This window comes from Alligator sinensis, unplaced genomic scaffold (assembly GCF_000455745.1).
Source record: "Alligator sinensis unplaced genomic scaffold, ASM45574v1 scaffold173_3, whole genome shotgun sequence".
NCBI classification, from domain to species: domain Eukaryota; kingdom Metazoa; phylum Chordata; order Crocodylia; family Alligatoridae; genus Alligator; species Alligator sinensis.
The window spans coordinates 39,096-63,456 of record NW_005842076.1 but is presented as its reverse complement, the minus strand read 5'-3'; the positions used below and the strand labels follow the sequence as shown (position 1 = coordinate 63,456).

The window sequence follows — 24,361 nt, the reverse complement described above, 5'->3', positions numbered from 1 at the left end:
AAAAATCCTATTCCCATATTCAGATAGCCACAAACTACATCCTTCCAAAGTCACCGCTTAGGCAGCATCTAGAGACTTTGTCTGGAACAGCTATTCCAGGGGAACTCCCCATGTGGACATTCTGTTCTGAAATAAAGGGATTTTTATTTCAGAGCAAAGTATCCAGAAAGCAAGCTATGTTTTAATAACAATTGCTATAGATTTCTCCATAACCACAAGCCTTGTATATTTTACAATTTTTCCTTTTACCAAAATTCTTCCTCTTTCCTTAATTCTTCCAGCCACCCAATTGTTTCTATTGATTTTTTCTTTCACTTTTTCAGTAATTCTTCTGAAAATAAACTTCCCAGAACCAGACACCATATTCCAGTACAGCAGAGGGAATTGCATGTCTGTTCTGTGACATGATCTGACTATGCAACTAAAAACATGATTTATCATGTGATCGATCCCTGTATGATCATCCACATATCATATTTAATTTATTGCCTTATATCATCACTCCCATGGCTGCTTTTCAATAGCTCAAGCATTTTCAACATACACAAGCCCATTATTTGAAAATCACCTTTCTCCACAAATCTAATAGAACTAGAAGACAAGGGCACTTTTAATTCCAGTGAAGAACAGGAATGACAGAGGGTATACATGCTGTAGATGCAGGCTAGTTTCTGAAGAACAGATCTTCTGAAATGCTCCAAAAAGAACAGCAAGTGACAGCTTCACAAGGACCATATCCTAAATTCATTGAAGTCGTCAACTGACTTTCAACTAGAGCCCTACCAAGGGTTTCAGAAAGTCAGTAAGAGGAACAAAGATTTCTTTAAAGGTCACATTCAAATACCTCTAAACAAGCAATTATTTTCAATAGAGCTTAATCCTGAAGGCTCTGATGTCAACTGGAACTTTGCCTGAGACAGGGTTTCAGGACTCGGCCTGCTAGCTTGTTTGCACAGTGGTCCAGGAATTATGTAAGCAGATTAAGTTTATGACTAAGTGTCAAATATTAAAGAACCCATTTACACTGGTTTCTACAACTGATCCAGCCTGTAAAGCTCACCGTTACACAATTATTGAAAGTCAATGTCTAACTCTGCAAAAGCCAGTTCTAAAATCCCCTTTTGAAACCAGACACCATCAAATGCCTGCCAGTGGCATTTGCCATCATCACAAAACCCTAGCACATGTTCACACATTATCAGTCTCTGCTCAAGTCTAGTCCAATACTACACACGTATGGATACAATGGATGATGTCCCATGATGGAGGCTGCTTAATATATGTGGCCAAATGTTCCCGTTTCAGACCAAGACAAGAAATATAAAACCTGGCAACTTATCTCCACCACTCCCACACTAACTACACCCGACAACAGAACCATCACCCTTCACCCATCACCCTTCCTGGATCTTACACCTGCACCTCCAAAAATGTAATACATCTCATCCAGTGCACTAAATGTCCTGATAGAAAATATGTAGGAAAAACCAAACAACTGTGTATCGGAATGAACACACACCAAAAATCTATCAAAAACAGAAATACCCAATTACCTATGGTTGCACACTTCTCACAAGACAACCTCCCTGTCCCCAGTCTCAGTTTTAATCCTCAAAGGGAATTTACAAAACACCTTTCACAGACAAGCCTATGAACTTCACTTCACCAATCTACTGGATCCAAAAATTCAGGGACTAAATATAGACATGGGATTTATGGCACATTATAACCTGCTTACCATCTGATACCTCAAGTAACCTCTCTAAAATTTAGCAGCTATCACTAGGTCACCATTTCCCTTTCCCCCCCCCCCCCCCGCAGCCCCAGTCTCTCAATCACTGTCTCTCATGGCTTCTGATCTTCACAGCCATACATTTGCATTTTCACTGACCTATACTCTTGCACACTGGCTTCTATCCCATCCAGGAGAGCACAAAACAACTACAGATACTCCCTCTGCTTGAAGAAGCATGTTTGTACCCAAAAGCTTCCAAAGAAGAATTTTGCCAACTATTTTAGAAGGTCTAATAAAAGATAACAGATTTACCCAAAGAACCTTGTCTGCCTATGTCCTTAGACCAACACAGCTACAACCAACACCCCTGTTTCAGACCAGCACATTTCCTGTGTCACTCGTTCATAAAGTATGAAGTTCCAGACTCCCAACACAAACCCTGTAAAATATCCCCCAGAAAGAAAGAAAAAAAAAAAAAACTAGGATTTTCCTAGCGTCTCTTCCTGGATAGACTGAAACTTGTCAGGAAGTTCCACTCAGTTGAAGAGGGCTCAAGACAAGGGAATGTGTCGGCTCATGCAGACTTCAGGAATCAAATCTCAATGTCACTACTTAGCACATTGAGCTTAACTAGCTAAAAGCAAACATTTGTTTTTCAGTTTAAGAGTCTTTTATAAAACCGACTATAAGCATTTGAGCATAATGAGCTACAGAAACTGAAGTAACCACAAAAAAACTTTCTTAAAATATTTAATGGCAGAAGAACATGCATCTTTTTTTCTACATGATCTACAAGGAGACAGTGTCATATGTTTTCCTCCATGGGATTTGAAGACAGAACAAGCACAAGTTGATATAAACATTTACACTTTTCTCTTCTGGGACTGGGGCCCAGTCTTGCTATTTTTACTTGCCAGAGCACCCAATCAGCTGGCAAACAGAAGCAAGTGTCTGCAAGGGTCCAATCCTGCAATCAAGGAGTATTTTCCAAAGTCAAGATGCTCTGGAAAAGCAAGACTTCTGCAGCGACCACCCTGCAATTCATGCATTTTTAAAGCCACCTGGATGAATTAAAAAAAAAAAACAAACTAATCATATTACCTAGATATAATTTCCAACCAAAACCACAAGTAAGAAAAAAGTTTGGATCTAGTAAGAATTTAAATAGCTCATGACCCACCTCCATTTTTAATAGCTGGAAAATGCTTTTCAAACTTCCACAGAATTTTCTCTATGTGCAGGAAACGCATTTAATTGTATGCCTCTTGGGAACTGTTCTGTTTAACTGTGCAAGCCTTTGATTCAAAGTCTATAGATAGAGTTGCTTTAGCAGCAGCACAGAAATAAAAGACGTGTCCCCTAATTTGAGGTCTCCCTCCTCACAAGGCCATTTACCTTAATCCCTGTTAACTTTATTGAATACTATACCACATATGTCACTGGCTGTAAAGTCAGTCATCGCTTTGTAGGTCTTTGGTAGGCCTGTGTGAATAGGGAAGTATTCAATTCAGATTTGGCCAATTCAGAGGACAGTGATTCAGTTTGGCGATTTGAATCACTGTCCCCATTCGATTCAACCAAACCAGAATCGGCGCCAATTCAGAGATTCGGTTCAGCCAGGGAGAGGCAAGTTCTCCAACGGCTCCTCCAGCTGTGCCTGCCTCTCCCTGGGTGGGGGGAACAACAGGAGAAGCTCTCATGGCTGCCCTGCCCAGCCCCATCCCCAACCTGCCCCAGCCTTCCAGCACCTAAAAAACAAACAAGCAAACAAACAAAAAGCCCTGCACTCACCAGCTGCAGCAGGGGCTATGGGGCCTCCTAGCAGCACCCCAACCCCACACAGTCCTTGCTTCCCCATCTTCCCCCCCCACACACACCCAGCCCTGCCCCCGAAGGCTGCCCTGCCCCAGCATCCTGGCAATTTAAAAACAAGAAAGAAAAAAAAAAGGCCCGCACTCACCAGATGCAGCAGCAGGGATTAGGGCCTCTGGACACTTGTGGAAGAGCCCCACCATGCAGCACAGCACAGCACAACACAGCACAGGGCAGTAGGCATCATCCCCCACCCCTGGCACCCATGTGGCAACTGCATCATGGAGCAGATGCAGTGCAGCTCGGCAGGACGCTGCCTGGGAGCTGGGGCCACTGGGGCTGGGCTCCAGGTGACTGCTGGAGCCCCAGCTCCCAGAAAGCGCACAATGCCCTGCCGAGCCATGCCGCACCCCGCGCCATGGGGCAGCTGCTGCACGGGTGCCAGGCCAGGGAGGGGGGGCAATCCCCGCTGCCCCCCCAATGCCCCGAGCTGCACAGGGGAGCTCTGCAATGAGCACCCAGAGGCCTCAATCCCCGCTGCTGCATCTGGTGAGTGCGGGGCTTTTTTTTTTTCTTTTTTCTTTTTTTAATTGCAAGGATGCTGGGGCCAGGCAGGGCAGCCATCAGGGGCAGGGCTGAGCAGGGGGGAAGAGTGGTGGAGGAGAGAAATCGGGGAGCAGGGGCTGTGCGAGGGAGGCTTTGCCACATGGCTCCAGAACCCCCACAGCCACTGCTACAGCTGGTGAGTGCAGGTTTTTTGTTTCTTTGGGGAGTTTTTGATTCCCAAACTGCTGGGGCCAGGCAAGGGGGCCATCAGGGGCAGAGCAGTGGTGGGGGTTATCAGGGAGCAGGGGCTGTGTGGCAGGGCTCTGCCAAGAGCTCCCACAGCCCTTGCTGCAGCTGGTGAGTGCAGGGCTTTTTTTTTTTTTAAAATGCCAGGAGGCTGGGACTGGGCAGGGCAGCCATGGGGGCTTCTCCCATGGCTCCCCCCACCCGGGGAGAGGCAGGCACAGCTGGAAGAGCCACGGAAGATCCTGCAGCCACCCGGCTGTACCTGCCTCTCCCTAGCTGATCCGAATCTCTGAATCTTTTCCAACTGATTCGGAGGCTTCAGATTCAACTCAGACCTTAATCTCCCGAGTCAATTCAGATTCAGAGATTTGGCTGCCGAATCGGGTATAATCTCCAAATCAAATCAGCGAGCGAAGCTTCACACAGCCCTAGTCTTTGGCTTTTCTTTATTCAGAAACTTGAAATGGGCAATAAGGATTTATTACTGCTAAATAAGAATCAGGCGAGTTGGACAATACATGGACATGCATATAGAGGAATTCTTTATTGAGAAAAAATCTGGGTCTCACAAGATTCATTCTACTTTGCCAAATGGCATGAGTTTATTACTTATTTCCCCTGTAAGTGCTATTGGCTATATTGTGATTGTATACTCTCCCCTAGGCAAGGTGGCAGCTGATTGGTGCTACCCTTGAGTAGCCTGAGGTAAGGATTGTGACCTAGAGAGTACCAATCTCCCTTCTAGTTTCTCCACTGCCACAGGATAACAGTAAACTACACAAAGCCAATACCCATCACATTATGCATTGTCCAATAAAAAGTTATGCTTCTGCAAATGAGAGGATGAGCTTGACTACTCCCACACTACCCTCGCCTGAAAAGGAGGAAGCAAGCAGTATCTGTGTAGAGCCTGTTCCTTCTCTACCACTCTACTCATAAGCCATGTCAAAACCACATTCATACCTCCTTGCTGGCTTGTGTCATCATGCTACAACAGTTCTTAAATGATATGGCATAAAAAGCAATTGTACACCATGAGAGTAGTTGTTAAAATGGAAATGTTTCACAGACCTAATTTTGAGATATTGAACAATTAGAACAATAAACCTGCAGCTGAGAAAAAAGAATTGGCTGGTACTATGTGTCAGTGCTTGTTCTCTCGTGCTGTCACCTCTCTTAGAAACAGAAAAAAAATAGGTCTGGTGTGTAAACTAACAACTACATTCCAGCCAAGATTAATCCAAGAGTGTGGTCTCCAAAACCCCACTCTTGAATTAAAATCATCCCCATAATTTCATATTCAGAACAGTTGTCTTTATTAACATATTTACCTCAAGACAATATTAACTATTTTATAGATATATAAAATAAAAAATTAAAACAAATTATTTCTAAAGCAGGGGAGAGGGGGAAAAAACAAGCTCTCAAGTCAAGATGAGAATATCATTAAGACACACAAATGTACAGTGGAGTTTAGTGGTTTCTAGTATCAAATGGGACAATGACCATGTCTTCAGTACTATAAATATAATTTTGGCCCATGTTATTTAAAGGAGTAAATGCCTTTTCAAAAAGAAAATGAAGTGACAAGTGCAAAAGAGCTTTGGAGTATCCATCGCTTGCTGCCACACACCATTCACAAGCAGACCCAGCAGTGACATTTCACTGTGTAATGCTCCAAGGAAGAGGGAGTAGGTGCTAATTAACCTGTAAACCTGCTCCACTTTGCGCTTGGGATAATACAAAAGCCCACCAGCACAGAAGGCATAGTTCACCCTCATTATAAGACTCACTATTACAAAGCCACCCAAACAAAAGGCTACTGCTTTGACTCACAACTCCACTTCAGTTCATTGTAAACATTTTGACATGCATTTCACAAACTCCACTGCTTCCAAGAATAACCTTACAGAGAAGGTCATTTTGTTTTTTTAAGTGAACACCACAATGAGATTTTTTGCTCATCTCCCCATTAAGCTTAAGATTTGACCTTGAGCTGCTTTGAAATCACAGATGAAATAGTTAATGGAACTTTTTCTTCTCCCTTTACTTATGGCTGTGGAGCCCCTATTAGAAATGTCTTACCTTCTATTAACAGCATCAAAAGAGTAGCTTTCCTTTCTTTATGTATTATCCATTTACATTCATACACATCTAAAAAAAATAGGGAGAGCGCTTACCCGCACAATCCAGCCATCCTTGGCATAATTTACATATGCAACCCTATTAAAATTCTAAAACAACTAAAGTAGATCAGTACAATTCAATAACACTCCTACAAACAAGCCACCCTTCTCTTTAAACTCCCCTTACAATTTCCTTCTCTTCTAATAGTCTCTTATTGTAAAACTCCTGAGGGAGAGGAGCTGGAAGTTTTGCTGCACACTCTGATGGTCAACAAATTCAGGCCTTTTTAGACCAAGGGAATCAAATTCTAAAATGGCTTTGTAGATAAAGCTCAAGACCATCATCATATGGATGTGTAATTGGATAGGTAACCAGGGTAAAGCACAGCACCGGGGTGATATTTTCTCTCCGCTTTGTTCTGCCTTGCAGACAGGTCACAGAATACCACCTCAACAGTCTTTCCTGGTGGCCCTTGTGGCCATACTGAACTGTTTGTTAATAACTGCATTCAGTCAAGAGGCAATGAAAGCCTGGATCACCACAGTTCAATTCCGGTGCAACTGAAGACGGCACAATCCCCTGCTTTGTAAAAAAAAAAAAAAAAAAAAATTCTTGGGTAACTGCTGCTGAAGCAAAGGCAGCAGAACATCATTTTGTCAATCAGATACGCAGACAATAGACTTTTGTCAATACCTTCCATTTTGTCAGAGCTGCATCCAATTTGTCATCTTTCCATCCATATCCTGATTTTCTCGAAAACTTGGGACACTCAAGAGACTCCACTGTGTGCTCTCAACCAGAAAAGGGACAATTTAGATATTTATTGAGATACTGTCAGCACCTTAGAACATGGGTTGTCAACCAGAGGTACGCGTACCCTCGGGGGTACTTGAGAAGGCTCCGGGGGGTATGCGCGGGTGGGCAAGGACAGAGCGCTGCCACGCATGATCTTGTGCTGCTCGCTCCATGTCCAGCCGCGTGCCCCTGATCCATGACCAGCCACCAGGGGTACACTGACCCAAAAAGGTTGAAAACCCCTGCCTTAGAACATAGCATCATATAATTCTCCATAATGACAACATATGTAGAATAAAAATGTTGACAAGAATGCATCAGACTGAGTCCTTCAAGAGGACAAGCAGGTGCAAGTAATCACTCTTTAGGATCTTTTGAGAGAAGTGGGCAGAGCCCTTTTTAATCAGTAAGGGGAAAGTTCCCAGGGTGCAGGGCTATTTGGGCTCCACCACACCCTTAGTAACAGGGCCTGACTCTGTTCACACTGCCATTCAAAAAACATAAAAAAATTATCTATCAGTGTCACCAGATCTATCATGCTTCCATTTTCTGGCCTGAAAATTGACTGGAAAGGATCTAGGACACAAAGAAATCATTTAGTTTGCCTACTACTACCTTTTTATATAACCTGCTCCAAAATCTTGGGGAGTTAGCAACAGTTGGATAAGATTAGGGATACCAACTGATGCTTTCTTGAGCAAAAGCTGTACCTCTGAATGTTTTAATAGTAGCATTCCCAGCACAAAAGCAAATAGTGGCCACAAGGTGAGAGGGTCAACTCATATGTGGCATGTATTCTTGCCTTCCATTTCTGAAACTGATCTGAGTTCATTTTAAAGCAGGGCAACAAAATAACCCTGCTCAGTGAGCCAACAATGCTCTGCTGCTTATTTCTGCAAGTATATCATTATATATGGCAAACTGTTCAGAATAAGATGTCTTTGCTGTCTTGGACTGGATAAAAGGAGTCTGGAGAAGCTAGAGAACTCCTTTTCTAAGAGTTATACTAGAGCAGGGATAACCAAACTTTATACCCTTTCTAGTCACAAACCACAATTTGGAGATGGTCAGAAGATGCAGGAAATAAGTTTTTTGTTAGATACTCCAGCATCAGGTCAAATAATTTGTCATTAACTGACTTTCTTGAGAAGCCTCATTTAAACTGCCCAGAAGCTGCATGTGGTTCATAAGCCACAGCTAGCCCTGTACCAGCCCTTACTTCATGAAGAAATCATTTTGCAGCCCCTATGCAACCAGTACTCCACAGAGACTGGGCAGATCTAGGAGTCACTTCTGATGAAGACTGAAAGATTCCGCTCCTCCAGTGGTACTTTTATTGGCATTAGCTTAGTAAGACATCAAGACACAGCCCAGACTGTGTTCAAAGCAGTTTACAAGTCTAAAAAAGTAAAAAGTTAGGCAAGTATTTCCCATTCCATAGACTGGGAAGTAGAGACAAAATAGATAAAGTTGGCAGTTTCACAGTTCTCTGACTTTCAGTGAGAGATGGATGCCTAACTCCCTTGGACATTTGTCATTTCAAGTCTCACTTCTTTGTGAAAGGACATGCAACAAGCAAGTAGCAGAATGCAGGTCCACACCTAATCCATTATACCATGTGCCCTCCCACAAACAAGTGCTGTAGTATATACCATATATACCCAAATCCAAGACGGCTCTGAGTTTAAGACAAATAATTAGATTTGATATATGGAAAATGTATAAATTTGTTATCATTTTCCATGTACAGAATCTAATTCTTTAAGAAAAACTTTTCGGGTTTCAAATCAAATCAGCCAAATCCATGAGTCATCCAAGAACCCTACGTGGCCCTACTATCAGCCAAGAACCCTATGTCGCCCTACTATCAGTCTACTATCCTCCAACCCCTGTCTGGGGCTTCAGATGTTTCCAAATCATGTGATAGGCATCCTACGTGCAGACCCAAGCCCGGAGGCTCAGGGTTCAGATGCCCCCCAAGTTTCATTTGCCCTCAGCCATGTGGCAGCAGGAGCAAGCTAGGGAGGAGTCTCCCATTTCCATAAAGTGGACATAAAGCCAAGACCTTCCCACTGAAAATGAAAGTGGGAGGCATACATTACCTCAGTCAAGGTAGTACCACCACCAAGAAAGTGGTTTTCCCTTGCAAGTAGGAAAACTGCCTTAGCACTCATGGTGTTTCCCCTGCCACATAACCAAATTCCCCCCAACTGCTGCAGCGCGGCAAACAGCAGCTGCACCCCCCACCTGTCCCCCCACCCCCACTTCCCCCACCAGTCTGTCCCCTCAGACTCTGTGTACCCCTATGTCAGCCTCCCCACCCCCCGCCATGTGCCTGCCCCCTAGCACCTGGGCCTCCTTGTGCCTCCTCTGCTGCTGTTTGTTCCTCCCCACTGCCTTTCCCCCCCAGCCTCCACCTCTGGTCCTTCCTTATTGCTTACATCACCCCCACCTCCCTTGCCATTTACCCTCCGCAGCTCTAACCTTGCTCTGACCTGGGGCATGGAGCATATGGACATTCTGGCCCCTGCCCAGCCACACAGCAGAGGGGGTGGTCCCAAGAGCTCTTGGGACCAGAGCTGCCACTGCCACAAACACTGCTCGTGGCAAGGGGAGAAAGGGGTGCAGAGGCTGTGGCAAGCAGGTGGCTAATGCAGCTCTGACCCGAGTTGGGGCTAGAACTGCAGCAGCTGCCTGTCCCTCTTCCCAGCTTGTACTTGAATCCAAGATGAATCCTCTTGGATTCAAGTAAATCTGGTATTATTACCACAGGAAAACCTAACTTTAAGGTTGGAAATTGAAGCCCAAAGCAGTAAAGCAATTCCTAGATAAAGCACCCTGATCAACTGTATCACGGGCCACCGTTTTTATACACACCAGAGATCTAGCACCCTACCTTAATATAAGGGTATGCCCCACAGACTGATGTATTTGATCATGTCCTCATTTCCACAGTAACCTTAATCCTGCTCCACAGATCTTTACCAACCCTCACTACACAACCTAATTAAATGGTTCACCATCTTTTTTCAGGCATAGCATGCCAACCCTTGCTACAACCAATAGTCCTTACCTCTCTTCCCCAACCTAGCTTCTTCACCCAGGTAACAGGATTGCTGCTTGTTCGTTTTTGCTTGATGCACTTACTATAACACAGGCAGAGACTGCCTGAGATTGAAGGGAGAGTAGACCCCATGCTGTGAGAGTCTTCCAAAATATATTTTTCCCTTCCTGGTTTAAAAAGGCCCATATGATGATTTAGTATTACATATACAAGACATTTTTAAAGTAGGAAAAAGTATAATATAATAAGATGGTAAAGAATACGGAGAAAAAAGAATCAATGAGTAAAAAAAACCCTCTTTTTTTCTAACATGTTCAACTCTAAAACTCCTTTATAAATTCTCTTTAAACTTTCAACAACAGAAAATTCACTATTCTGCTGACACTATTGAAAAAAAATCACCCTCTTTAAAAGAAAAAGATAGAAAGAGAGGAAACAGGGAATTGTAACAGAATATGTCCTGCTTCTTAAGTCACAGCATCATTAGTGCGATGGTATAAAGTCCACTTGGCCTTATTAATTGATTTGGTTTCAGAATGCTTTGCTTTTCATTGATGATTGCCATAAATGTCAGCCAATTACAAGCAAAACTATAAAATACATTTCAGGGGAAAAGAGAAAAAAAAACTCATACAAATGATTTAGTGCAGACATGTGTACCAGCTTTCTGTAATAACGCTGATTTCTGATATTGCTATTAATTTTTAATACTACCTTTAAATTCCATTGACTCAAATCGCTGAGGAATTCTTAAGTGCCTACAATCATCAATCAAACAAGGAACTCTTTCAGCTCCTCACCCTTAGATCATGAAGTACAAAACTCCTAACTTCCATGTAGAAAGTATCTTTAAAATAAGGAGAGCATTTCCTAGAATAAAGATATTCTAATGCCAAACAGCAGCTTAGCTATTTTGCGGTAAGAAACTAAGAGACTAGAGACCTTCCTACAAAATATCAAAGCAGCAGCTGTGACTCTTGTGCTAGGAATTTATCCTGGCCACCTGCTTTAAAATGAACTCAAATAAATGTGTTTAGAGTGATAACCATAGGATGGCAGAACAGTACTGACCACTCTGCTTTAATGATAAATGTTCTTTATAAGCTGTCTATAAATTCCATAGTAACCATAAGAGTAAATTACTAGAGAATGTTTTTTAACCCACCAGCTTTTTAACAGAATCAACTGTTTTAAGAGCTGTATCAATGTTGTAAAAAAAGTAGTCACTTCAGTGAGTAACCCATGGGTGGGCAATTATTTCAGGTGGAGGGCCACTTACTGAGTTTTGGCAAACCATCGAGGGCCGTATGACAGGCAGCCAGGGGCAGAGAAATATTAATTTTCTAAATGTTTTAGGGGCCCCGTGGTCTGGATAGAATGGCCTGGTGGGCCACATCTGGCCTGCGGGTCACATTTTGCCCACCCCTGGATCACAATGCCCTTCATTACAGCAGCTGAGCCTAGACCATTCATCTGAAACCAAGGGTGTCAAAGATACCACCCGTGGGCTCAATCTGGCCCATGGTGCCTTTGATCTGGCTTGCTGAGCTGTCGTGGATCCTGAAATGGACCAGCATGCCACATGTTGTATGCTCAGGTCCCATCTGCTGCATGTGGTATGCAAGTCCAGTCTGGCATGCACTACAAGCAGCACATGGGGCCAGTGCAAGTGCTGCAAACAGCACACCAGAGCCAGTCTAGGGTGCCGGCTGCAAGTAGCACATGGGGCTGGTTTGGGGAGTGTACTGCATGTGGCATACACACCAGATCACCCACATGCTGGACCTGGTATACAGGGCTGATCTGTGGGTCTGATCCAGCCTGCAGATTGGGCCTGTGCCCACAAGGCAAGATGAGTTTGATACCCCTGATCTAAACAGTGAGGATTACTAAAGAACCCAATCCTTGATCTTCAACTTCAAAATAAAACCCTGGAGAGTGCAACTAAGAAAGCGGTGTTTGTTTCCAGTTTCCCTTTTCTTTTGCTATAAATTACTCTTCCTATTGATGTCTATTCTTGCACTTAAAAAACAAAACAAAAACAGATGCATCAGATCAAGATGAAAACTGCCCACATGACATGTTTGTGTTTACATGCTTAAGAGCAAGTTTCATTTGAACACAGGTCAATGCCGCTTTAAGAAAACACTGCATACCAAAAAATCACACATGGTTAGAACACACCACGAGCAGAGAGGAATTGTGGACTCAGTCTGTGAGGCACCGAGCCAGCCTGAGAAGTCCTTTGAAGTTAGAAAAACATCCTCTGGTCAGAGCACATTTGTGAAACCGTGGGACAGGCGCTTTAAACAACATTCACTCCGAGATCACCTGTGGTGTGCCGGTGGATTGGCGCCTGTATAACTTCAACAACATAACCCTTTACAGTCCACAAAACTTGCTCCCTCTAAAATGCATCATATCACTAGTATTCAGTCAAAAGCATTGCCCAGTGACCGCACACTCATGAAACTCTGAATAAAACATGTTTTCAGAAGTTTCTAAAAGGGATACAAAGTTTGTGTAAACCCTGCTGTAAACAGAACTTCATTAATGGATGAAAGAAACAGCACTTTATCTAGATAAGGTGGCAATGATCCAGAAGGACTGCAGCCCAGCAGCCGGGGCAAAAAAAAATCCATCCTGTATAAAACCCTTGATATAGTTCATACCGCTAAATGCATAGAGAAAATGTACCTAGATAATCGTGATTACATTTTGATTTGGCATTACCTTAACAAAAAATACAACCAAATCTTTGCTTGAATCCAGGCTACATATTTCTTTACTCCTCTTTGCAGCTAGAGCATCAACCCACAATCAGAAGAACCTCTCCCAAGCACTTATTCAACAAACCAAGTGCAGTGTACAGAGCCTGTGTTTGCACATATGGAAACCCCAACAAGTTTCACCACAGATCTGTGCTCAGATGTAAGGTTTTGCCCACACGGATCAACTTGCAGGGCTGGGGCCCTGGAGAGGTGGTTCCTATTGAATGGTGGTACATTCCTATGTTCCACACACACACACCATCAAAAGCTTTAGCTTTTTGGCACAAAATGTGTCTTTAAGCATGTATAAGCAGATCCCCTTCTAAACAGGGCATTTGCCTGGGCATTTATAACTGGGAATTAAATCTGGCCTTCACCAAGTGGCTAGTTGATACTGAACATCACCATTTGAAAGACAACACTGCTTGCATTTTCAGTTGTTCTGGATATAACTCAGCTACCACCTTTGTGTAGAACTCGTGTGTCAGCAGAAGCTCTGATTGTACAGAAATACTAGGGGTCTTCTTCATTTCTTATAGTGCGCTTTTAGGAACATGAAAGCAACATTTCTTTTGCCTATTTTGCTCATCTCCATTTGGCAAGCACTGCTTTCCCATTTTTCCCAGGAGAGGTGAAATTTGTGTCTTACATCCTTGCCTGGGTGCCAGTGTTATTAAGCTGTCGTCAGAAACAAGCACAGCATGCTGAAGAGGACTGGATAACTACTGCTGCACATCATTCTGATTCTCACCAAGAACTGGAAGATGCCACAAGTTATGGATAAACTGTAGTGGCAGAGATGTACTTTGCACATGCAGTGTGTGTTGTGTGTACATAGACCAAGCGTTGGCAAAACTTGCCTTGCACCTGTCCTTATTAAGGGCTAAATAGTACCTTTGGAGAAGAGCACGTGGCAGGCCTGAGTTCAAAGGATAATCAGCATCATAAATTTGCCCTGTACCTGGTTTTAACTCTATATTTCAGAAGCATCACTTTCAGGCAAATGAAACACACAGAAACAACACAAAATCCAAAAAAAAGAGTCTGGCCAAATTTCAATTCAAGTAATTATATTCTGCCTTATTAAAATCCCACATGTAGCCTGAACAGAATACCTCAGTCTTCCTAAACTGCTGTGTTTACCATCTGCTACTACCCAGCTGTCACATTTCATTCTAGGAGGGGCTTCATTTCAATACTAGGTGAAAGGCTGTGTTCAATAGGTACATTAGTTGTTTTACACAGGATTCAGTTTTCACACACTCGTCTACAGCCAAAGGTGCCTCTTTCATTGCCCATGAGGAAGCCTTTAGAAACAGAGGGTGAGGCAATATTGTAGCAAATTGCACTCAATAGGCTTTTTAAAAAAAAGCCAGTTCCACACCCAAACCACTTTAAACCACCATGCACTATTTTAACAGGCTGTTTCTACCACACTCAGGAGTACCTTTGCTAAAACATATTTACAAAAACCCATCTGCAAAACTCTACTACTGAACATATCCAGGAATGTAAGCAACAACACAGCTGTCAAAATCTTTAGTGAATTGTCAGAATGGAGTGATTGAGGAAATCGCCCTTGCTGAGGAAAAATGTTGCCACCACCTTCAGTGCACTACTTACTTAATAGGCTCTTAGTTTGTCTAGTCGTTCACCCGACTTCCCTAGTTGGTGCTGCAAACAGCCTGGTCCTACCCCCACCGAAGTCAACGGAAAGCTTCTCATCAGTGTCAGTGGCTTTTCAATCAAATCCTGTTTTGGAAAATATTGTGGGAGGAGGGGGGGTTTCAAGATTGGGCAAATAAGACTTGCCTGACCCAAAGAGTTATTTAAAAATAAAAATATGAAGATATTTTGTTTAAGGCATCATGAAGGCTCCTTTAACACACACATCCATATTAGAAACAAAACCCTGTACATACCCTTTACATAAATTAAAATGGCTTAAACTGAGATAACCTGTAAGGTTTACCCTCAAAATAAAAGTAAATATTCAGCATGACTAAAGGCGGCAGTTTTTCCATGGGAAAAATATCAAGGTATTATTTATTTTTCTGTAAATACTTGTTTTGAAAAGCTTTTTGTCCCCACCTGGTTGTAAGCTAAAAGCCACAGTCTGCATTTAAACGGTGTGTACACTTTAGAAAACTATCAAACTTCTTTTTTTAAAGCACAGGCAACTGAAATTATTTGATCCACTTTTCATATAGAAAGTCTAAAGCTGACCATAAAGAAATAGGCAGGCTCCCAGTATAAACTTACCAGGATTACATCAAAGACCTTCCTCTAGGATTACACGATTGATTTCTTCAATGCTTTTCAGAATTTCTTCCAGGATATTTTGGGTTATTGCCTTAGACCTTGCTCAGCTGAAATGATAGATATTCCATTTGCTAGACTGTGATGTTCTCTCTTTTAGGGGAAAAGAGTGCCTGGAGTCTACATACACATACACTATGTGAACAGCGAGAGAAACTTGGAGAGTTCACAAACAAAATGATTATTTATTGTTTTAAAAAAGAAAGAGGTTTATAGCGGAAACATGGACACAAATTTAACCACAACATCTTCTGCAATCCAGCAACTGCCTTTTATTTGGTGAGCCTGGGACACTGTTTTCTTTGGTCAGGAAAGAAGTTAGTGAACTTTGCTCACTGAAGTTAGTGAGAGTTTTTCCAAGCCAAGGATTGCAGGATCAGGCACTGTGTTCTATGGTACCTCTGCATAAACACAGTTTTACAACCACTTTCCTCTTTACTTGTCTCTTGTGTAATTAACCCTTATGGAATTATAAAATATTTTTAGTCAGCACAAAAAGTAACTGACTTCCACCAATGTCTCTGTGGAGAATCAAACAGCAAAGTACCTCCAAGGGCACCGCAGCACACCCCTCCATCCGTCTTCCTCCCCCAAGATAAATCTGTCACCTCAGTACCATACATCATTCGCATCAGACTGGGGATCAAAAGATCCAAGTGTGCTCCCAAATCCCATTCCTCCTGCAAGACAGCACTTTGTACTGTCACTTCCCTACTGAGCCTATCCCCTTATTTTATACCTCACAGCATGTGTGGCAGTACCCCAAGATCAAACACCCATGAATGACTTTCTTCCACACATCTTGAATCACAGAGTTGTATTTTAATGGGAACCTCAATATACTTAATCCTTTAAAGCTGCCACTGCAATATCCCCAAACGCATTAAATTCCACCATAATTACAAAACACAAAGTATTTCACAGGGATGGACAGCAGACTGACTGTTCTGACCACATACCAACCCAGCTCTGATCCAAAATGACATGTGCTGCATACATTTGCTAGACTGAAGCCCAAGGTTACTTGGCAGAAAATCCAGGCACTTTAGAAGTCTTATAAATTAAATTCTCCTCAGAATAAAATCATCCCCTCCCCATGCTCCAGTGAAGAATCACAGGTTCAGAAGGCATTTTCACTAAAGCAACACAGTAGGTCAGTGCCTTCAGTGACTGGGTTTAAAGCCAAAGCCAGCTACAACCAAATAAAAGTCTGATAGGCTCAACGAAATAATAAAATTGGTTCCCCATGAAAGTGAGACTCCTAGATCCTGGCGTGGTTCATAATAGTCTGAAAGCTGACTCTTCTTGTCAAAGATGATTAACTTTGCACTACCCTCAACATGCTCGTGGTCTGTGCCACTCTGCATTAAGACAATGACAAGAATTAAATCTTTTCAGAGCTTCAGCCAACCGCCTCTAAGAGTCAGGAAGGGTTGGTTTTTTTCCATCAGTACAGAACTGGCCAGATGTATTCTATTATTGTTTAGGTTTTTTCCACCTTCTATTGAAGCCTTATGGATTAGACACAGCTGAGAATGGACCCTGCACAGGGAAGATCAGTGCAACTGCATCAACACTCTCCCATGTATATCACAGCTAGTCCACATCTCAGGGCTGATAGGCTTTCATCTAGAGCCAGCATCCAGAACTGCATGGATGGGAATCTCCTTAACATTAAAAAATTATGTTCCAAATTCAAGATAACCAACACCTTCACCACTGATCTTCAATACAGTGACAACTGTCATGTGTGCCCATTCAACTGAAAGGTTCTAGGTCACTCCTATCTGCCATTGTGAAGCATATGAAATTCTTGGACTGTCGACTTTATGAAAACCAAGATACTTTACCAGCCCACCCCAAACCAACCGGTTGCTCCTCCACCTATTACAATTAGAGGGCATTCCTTGGAGAATGTTGAGCATTTCCTCTACCTGGTTAGCCACCTTTCCCAAAAATGTAGACAAAGACAACCAGTGCTGCCTTTGGACATCTCCAAAATTGTGTATGTAATGATCATGACATCAGAAGCCAAATCAAACTTCTCATATACTAGGCTGTTGCCATCTCCATCCTGCTATGTGGGTGTGAAACTTGGATGACATACCAGAAACACCCAAAAGCTCTGGAAGGTTACCATCAGAGAACCATCAGAAAATTCTCCATATTAGTTGGAAGGACAGAAGAATGAATGCCAATGTTCTGGCTCAAACAACCCCTATTAGCATTGAAGCCATGTTTATATGGCATCAGTACCATTAGACAGACCACATCAGAAGGATGCCTGACAACTTACTCCCAAAACAGGTCCTATGCTCCCAATTCACTGATGGTCTCTGCTCCAAAGGTAAACAGAAGAAGAGATTCAAGGACACCTTGAAGGCCAATCTGACTAAATTAAATGTTAACATCAAAACCTGAGAGACTCGAGCATTGAAGTGCCCCCAATGGCATCATGATGTACAACAAGGCAATCATTTTGAGCAAACTCGCCTTACAATAGCGGCAGATAGACAAAGGGAAAGACCTTTCTCATGTATAATCTGATATCACTAGAATCTATTCTTTCCTCCCAGAGCCATTTGCTACATCTGAAGTCAAACATGCAGATCTCAGATTGGCCTCAGTCATCTATGGACTCATTGGAAGACTGTAATGGGGGCCTGCTGCCATTGATTAGAAGCCATGATGGTGCATCTTTGCTGACATCTTCAAGGTTATACTGATCAGCAGAATAGGAAATGAGGGGGGAAACATTTCCGGCTGGCTAGCTGGACATGGCGGGTGGTGGGGGGAGAAGCTTGCAAGTGGCAACTGCGAATACCCTGTCTCCCCCTTGCTCTGCGTCTGGCCGAAAACCCCTGCCTCAGGTAACTGGGATTTTTATATAACCAGCATGCCACATTCCCCACTCATGCCAGTTAACACAGCTTTTACTTTACTAAAAAAAGGTAAAAAGGATCAACAGTTACCAGCTTTCCATACTGAAAGAGCAAGATGCACTAATACCGTCAAAAATGCCATTTCTATCCTAGAATGAGTCTGAAGTTCTATGAACACTTCATCTCCATGACCCCAAGTCAAACCTGCTCCATTAAAAAAAAAAAAAAAAAAAAAAAAAAGTAGATTGATCTTATTATAGCTGCAGCCCCTATAAACTCAACCTGGTATCTGAAGCATTTTTAACCCAGAATTTTCCAGTGCCATTACTTGTGTTGGGATAGTCAACCAGGGATAGCAATTGACTGCTTTTCTACAACGGCAAACAGAGCAGCACAGCTAGTTTAGAATGTATGCTGGTCAATTCCCTGTTTAGATAAGCGCTCAACTTGAGATTACACAATGCTAGTTGTACCTGTACCTACATTGGACCTTTCAGCACAGCTTGGCACACAATGGAGCACCACCAATGCTAAATAAATGGTGTGAGAAGTTGCATTAATTGGACAGTCCCCACTGGCTCAAAAAACAAGCAGAATGAAGACTTTGCCAGTGGAATTTGGTTAATAGTTCTGCAGATGCTGGAATGCAACTGAATCCAACTTAGTCTCCCATAGCTATGTCGGCTCTGCAGGACTAAAAGAGCAATACAGAACTTATTTTTGGTACTGAGTTTTGCAGTTACGACTGGATACACACACGGAGAAGGTTTACTCAAATTAGAAGGTACTGTTTTTATTTACATAGTCACTCTTCAAAGTAGATCTGGTTTTTAACATGTATCACAAAGTCTGAGACTCTCAGTCTGAATTTGCAAAGCTATGTGTATGCTTTATATGAAATGGGGGGGGGGGGGACTTGTTTTATCTTTATATGAAAGGGGGGGGGGGGGGAAGCTATTTATTACAAAGAATCACTCCAAACATTTCAGCGTCTGCCATTTACTTTTCTACCAGATTTTGATGCTAACATCCAGGAAGTATAACCCATCCACAAGAATTTCTATAAAGGCCAACAGCTGTAGCGATGGGAGGTGTGCCGAGTGTGCATTCCATTTTGTTTTAAAAATCATCACTGAACAATATTTCCCCTCCTTCAGAAAAACCCTTAGAGAGTTTCAATACTCAAGTGACTGTTCTTTCCTCTGTTCTTTACCCAATTCAAAAGAAACCATAAAAGTCAACCAAGATCATCTTCTGAGGGGTGCCTAGAAATATCCACTTACTTTGTTCCTCCTGGGTCTTATTATACATCTCACAAAAACCTACAGAGGAACCTTCTGTTAATGAACTCTAGTGTAAAGAACATTTCCATATGTCCAGTATCATGTGCAACAAAGTTCTCATCCTTGCTGCAAGCAAGGCTTTAGTGTACGAATCTGGAAGAAATTATTTATATTTAAGTCATTAGAGAAAACAACACATATCATTGTTACATTTCTTCCTAATTTACAGCAGAAGGGAATGTAGTCTGTAAAAGAGCCTCTCTCTTTCATGAGAATAAGGGCTGTAGGAAGTCAGGAGGTGCTATCAGCATTTGGAAAGCCCAAATGACAGAACTGTCCCTTGGCAGACAAGGTTTTTTTGATAAATCCAATATCTTTTATTAGACCAACTCAAATAGTTGGAAAAATCCTTCTTTGCAAGCTTTTGGGTACAAATACCCTTCATCAGGCTCAGGAAGCATCCATAATCTCTTAGCTTTAGAAATCCCTCCACTACTATATGGAGTCTGTTTCATCATCCTAAGCATCAATTTCAGTAATTCTATCTTTCAATTTTTTAGTTTAAAGTGATCAAGTCAATTGTTTTAACAAGGTTTATTTGCAGAGACTTCATGGGCCATTCAGCTTTCCAATCAACATCCCAAATTAACAATGCACCACATGAAATCTAAAGTATCTTTGAAACAAGCCCAGATGAAATGCAGATCATCTCCCAGCCACCTCCTCCATATGGCTTGAGCAGTCAACTTTTTAATTTCATAACACAAAATATTTAATTTATGCTTTTCTTCATATGTCAATTTAACCTCCGGCACATAGCTTTGAAACCATGTAAGGACGTCTAATACTTTCCATATGGCAACTGTATTGTGGCTTTTAATTGTACCAACTGGTATCATTCAAGGATAATTCCCTTGGAATCCAGCATTCTGCTACAGTATCGGCCAATTGACTAATCTCATCACCATGGCACTAATACTTTCAGAGACTCTTTGATTGTTAATGTTCATATCATAATTTTCCCAAACCAGAGCTGTCAAGATGTACTAAGTACACCACTAATTAAATTATCTTGGTTTGTGGGCACCAACATTTCAAAAGCACTCAGTGCTTTTTCCCTTCTGTCTCTTTAAATACAACATTTGGAAGATTTTATTTTGTTCTACTACACCTGATGCACACAAACTTAATACATTTTCAAACCTTACTAATATCTAGAACATACATATGCACTCTTCACTTTAACCAGGGATCAGTAAGTCAATGCAATATTTTTTTTATAAAATGCCAATCCATGAGCTAAAACTATGCACATACTTGAAAAGTTATAAAAGTGAAGATAATTTTAAGCAGTTACACAGCAATATGGCATCCATACAAATGTTAAACTTACTGCCTCTGTGACTATAAAAAGGCAACCTTTTAATACAGTTCTATGCCTGGGATGACCAAAAAATATTACAAAAAGCAATGTTTAAAATTCAGCATTTTAATTAAAAATATCATTTTAATGGCCTTCAAGACTTACTGAGCCATGAACCATGAACAGGTAATTTTGTTTTTTTTCATTATATTAGGACCCAAGACAGCTTAAATTATTCACATGTATGCTTTTGCATCTAAGATACATAGCTATTGAACCATAAATATACCATTAAATGGACTGTTTTTAATGGAAATGAAGAGTTTTGAAGATGACATTCTGTAGTCTATTCTCTTCTCAAACAATGTATGGAATGCCCATTAATGTCAGTGGAAGTTACAGGCAGAGAACATATGGAGAACGTGTCCCAATCTTAGAACCAATAATGTTGCTCGCTATTTAATACTCTACTGGTCCCAATCAGGATGGGCAACTCATGAATGTCAATAAGGATGGAATATTAGGATCATGAGCAGTATAAGACTGTTACAATGTAACTAGAAAACTAAAGTTCTACCTACTTGTTGTAGTTTTCCAAAGTGATCTCTCTTAACTTGGTTCAGTGTGAATCAGTTTTGTTTAACTAAAAATGACAGATTTTCAACTCCAAACTCTAATATCAATGAGCCACACAAGTGAAAAAAAAAAAAACTAGCAACATCCGTTACAGCTCTGAAGATAAGAGTAAATTGAATTCAGCAAATCCTATACTTAAAACCATCTCATCTAGTGCAGAGCTGCTTCTCCATTCATTTTATTATTTTTTGTAAATAAAGTTGGTCTGCAGAAACAGTTTGTAATTAAACAAGCTAAATAAATGAAAAGTAGTAAAGGTTCATCCACACAATGACAGGAAACTTACCTCTTTTTTTTTCCAGCCACAAGTTAATTCATTCATAAAGTAGCAATACAAAGTATTCCCCTGCCCTAAGAAGCTTTTGTGATTTACAGCCCCAGTGGCTTCAATTAGCATTAAAAATAGAAGATAATTCAGGCCCTCATACTTTTCATGGATGCCACAAAATTCTTTTTTTTTTCTATAATTCAGAGTCATGTGGAACAGGAGGGCTGCAATTCAACCCCCAGCCTACACAGTAATTAAAACATTTAGAGCAGAGCAGCCCCTGCTGGGCCCGTGTCAATGGTTTAATGAGATCAGAGCTCTTATCCCGGAACAGAAGGTTGTTTACACAGCAAAAGTGCATATTTCAAACACACTCCCTTTACCCTGGTTTGTGCCTTCACCCAACAACAATTTGCTACTATCGGATCCTCCTCAGATGATGGATGCATTTGGCAATAGCTGAACATCAGTTTTCTCCTTGTGAATATTGGGGAAAAAAAATCAGCTGAGCAAAGCTTGCTCCAACCAGGAAACTCTAACTTACAGTTCAGTCCTAATACAGGCCTTGCATTCTTTAAGCATGCCTCTGTCAAACACTCCAAGAATCAATTTACACAAATATTCCCCCCCGCATGGGTTATGAGACTCATCCATGTAAATTCAATAATATTTTAAGTGTACACACTAAACTATTTTTTTTTAATATGTTAGTCATTCATTCCTTGTTACTCCAAACTAGCGGCAATAATCCCTATGTAATGCAGTGTCAACTTCCTTGGGAGGCATAAGTTAAGCAGGCCATTTTAATGGTCCTGTTCTGAAGAAAACAGACTGCACAACAACTGCTTCCTGATCTGTATGTAGCAGTAAGTCACATTTCTCTATCAGAAACAAGTTCCAACCAGGACAATTCAAAACTTGAGAGCAAGAACAAAGGTCTCACGTTACTGAACATTCAACTCCCATCAAAAGTTCTCAGGAGTGGGCAGATTGTCACAGAATTAGGCCTCATGCTGATTGCATCAGCAGCAGGAGAACTCTAGTTAGATTCCATGAGATAAAGCTCAATAGTGCATCAAAATATTCCTAATGTCAATACTTTTCTGAAGGAAACTCAGTTGGACCTTTCCCTGAATTCAAACAACATTCTTTACTCTATTTCATCTATTTCTAGTATAAATCAAAAAGGCAGCAATTAAGATCTCATTTTTACTAAAATAACTTTTAAGAGAAAAACCAAACTTTCAACAATGACAATAAAATAGTGCTATTCCATAGAGGCTTGTAAGCTTATTGAATCATGTTTATAGGTATTTTAAACCAAAGAGAAGACGGGCAGTGGTTGATTCAAGTGTGTAGGACAATTGTTACTTGGCATTCCATTTGATTGACTCTTGGTGCAAGTGACTATTAGTCATATCCACATCTATTGGTAAACGAATAGCTAAGATGTTAAGATGCAATCCACTTTATTTCTTATGCAATTATATTAGGGGATCAAAAAGAGAGGTCCTAGAAAAGAAATGGTATTGCAACCTTAATTGTGGAGTCACAATTGTGACTCCACAATCTTTGTCATAAGGACTTACATATGGCACATCTGTTTCTAATGTAGGATTAGAAATATATCTTTCCATATTACAAAAAGTTCATATTTTAAAGGAACTTAAATATACCGCCTCAGCTTCACTAAAGGAAAATGCCAGTAAGTCTGCATCAATTAACAGGAAGTAGGGCCATAAATGCAATGCACTAAGTCACCATTATTTTGAACCGTTCTGCACCAAATTATGTTAAGAGGGATAGTCAACACCCTCTTTTGGAACAATGGTTTTCAAGCACACTTCTAATTAAGTAAAATGGATGGAAAATTTAGTTTACTGCTAGGCTCTTACAGTGAGTAAGAAAAAACTATTTTTTCCTAATATACTTAGAGATAAGAAAACCTTAAGAATCCCATACGTCTCTGAGGTTCTCAAAATTTAGACTTTTTGATCTTTTTTTCCTTGTACTTTAAACTCATGTTATTCTTATCTATTAAGTTTGTTGAAATTATTTCCTACAGAAATGTATTTATGAGGGGTAGATCAGCACACATCAAAACCCTGACTCAGAGGAGGAGGGGGGGGAGGGACATGAATAATGAAGACTAGAATTTCTTATTTTCATATACATCATGCAAACATGAATTTCTCCCACTGACTGCTCTTTTAAACACATTTTCTGCTGGGGGGAGGGGGGAACAACCACATTTAAAACACTTCAACCAACAATGACAGAGAGTTTGCCCGCCGATAACAAACTGCTGCCACCTCTATAGCATCTTCCAAGAGAAAGTTTTTTTTAAGACCCCCCCCAAAAGCCTCTCATCCATTTGCGAGGTCTGGGGCCTCAGTAGGAGGGAAGAGAAGCGCAGAGGGCAGGCGGGACTGCAGCACTGACAATGAAGTGACTAGCAGAGAAGTTTCCAGGTTGGATGACTGCCCTGTCTGTGTTTTCAGGCACCGCATTCCT

The 24,361-nt window shown here is 41.4% G+C and overlaps 1 protein-coding gene across 2 annotated transcripts in view; it reads right to left on the bottom strand.

Moving 5' to 3' along the window:
* NKD1 (naked cuticle homolog 1) overlaps positions 1-24,361 on the bottom strand; it is a 170,590-nt gene that overhangs the window by 144,073 nt on the left and 2,156 nt on the right. The gene's annotated exons all lie outside the window — the stretch shown is intronic.